Source organism: Arachis hypogaea, chromosome 18, assembly GCF_003086295.3.
Source record: "Arachis hypogaea cultivar Tifrunner chromosome 18, arahy.Tifrunner.gnm2.J5K5, whole genome shotgun sequence".
In the NCBI taxonomy this organism is placed as follows: Eukaryota; Viridiplantae; Streptophyta; class Magnoliopsida; order Fabales; family Fabaceae; genus Arachis; species Arachis hypogaea.
The window spans coordinates 110,476,822-110,478,077 of NC_092053.1; the positions used below are offsets into that span (position 1 = coordinate 110,476,822).

Here is a 1,256-nt window from a genome sequence, read left to right on the forward strand (position 1 = left end):
AATTCTCTTCTATCTACCTCCTCCTTCTATTCTTCATTTCCTCTGACACCTCAAGGAATCTCTATACTGTGACATAGAGGATTTCCTACTTTCTTGTTCTCTTCTCTTTCATATGAGCAGGAGCAAAGATAAAGGCATACTTGTTCAAGCTGATCCTGAACCTGAAAGGACCTTGAAGAGAAAGCTAAGAGAAGCTAAAGCACAATTCTCTCTAGAGGGCCTAACAGAGCTCTTCAAAGAAGAAGAAATAATAGCAGCTGAAAACAACAATGCCAACAATGCAAGGAAGGTGCTTGGTGACTTTACAGCACCTACTCCCGACTTCTATGGGAGAAGCATCTCAATCCCTGCCATTGGAGTAAACAACTTTGAGCTTAAGCCTCAATTAGTTTCTCTAATGCAACAGAATTGCAAGTTTCATGGACTTCCATTGGAAGATTCTCATCAGTTCTTAGTTGAATTCTTGTAAATCTGTGATACTATCAAGACCAATGGGGTTGACCCTGAAGTTTACAGACTTATGCTCTTCCCTTTTGCTGTAAGAGACAGAGCTAGGACATGGTTGGACTCACAACCTAAGGAAAGCCTGAACTCTTGGGAAAAGCTAGTTAATGCCTTCTTGGCAAAGTTCTTTCCACCTCAAAAATTGAGCAAGCTTAGAGTGAAAGTCTAAACCTTCAGACAGAAGGAAGGTGAATCCCTCTATGAAGCTTGGGAAAGATACAAGCAATTGTTCAGAAGGTGTCCTTCCGACATGCTTTCAGAATGGAGTATCATAGGTATATTCTATGGTGGTCTGTCTGAACTATCCAAGATGTCCCTGGATAGCTCTGCTGGAGGATCTCTTCATCTGAAGAAGATGCCTGCAAAAGCTCAGGAACTCATTGAAATGGTTGTAAATAACCAATTCATGTACACTTCTGAAAGGAATCCTGTGAATAGTGGGACAACTCAAAAGAAATGAGTTCTTGAGATTGATACTCTGAATGCCATATTGGCTCAGAATAAGATATTGACTCAACAAGTCAATATGATTTCTCAGAGTCTGTCTGGAATGCAAGCAGCAACATGCAGTACTAAGGAAGCTTCCTCTGAAGAAGAAGCTTATGATCCTAAGAACCCAGCAATGGAAGAGGTGAATTACATAGGAGAATCCTATGAAAACACCTATAATCCTTCATGGAGAAATCATCCAAATCTCTCATGGAAGGATCAACAGAGACTTCAACAAGGTTTCAACAACAATAATGGTGGAA

The 1,256-nt window shown here is 40.4% G+C and overlaps 1 non-coding gene across 1 annotated transcript; it reads right to left on the reverse strand.

Moving 5' to 3' along the window:
• Positions 1-652: 652 nt before the first annotated feature.
• On the reverse strand, positions 653-760 carry LOC112773963 (small nucleolar RNA R71). The gene has a single exon (XR_003188481.1). It is a non-coding gene; the product is annotated as a small nucleolar RNA R71 (small nucleolar RNA).
• Between the last annotated feature and the right edge of the window lie 496 nt (positions 761-1,256).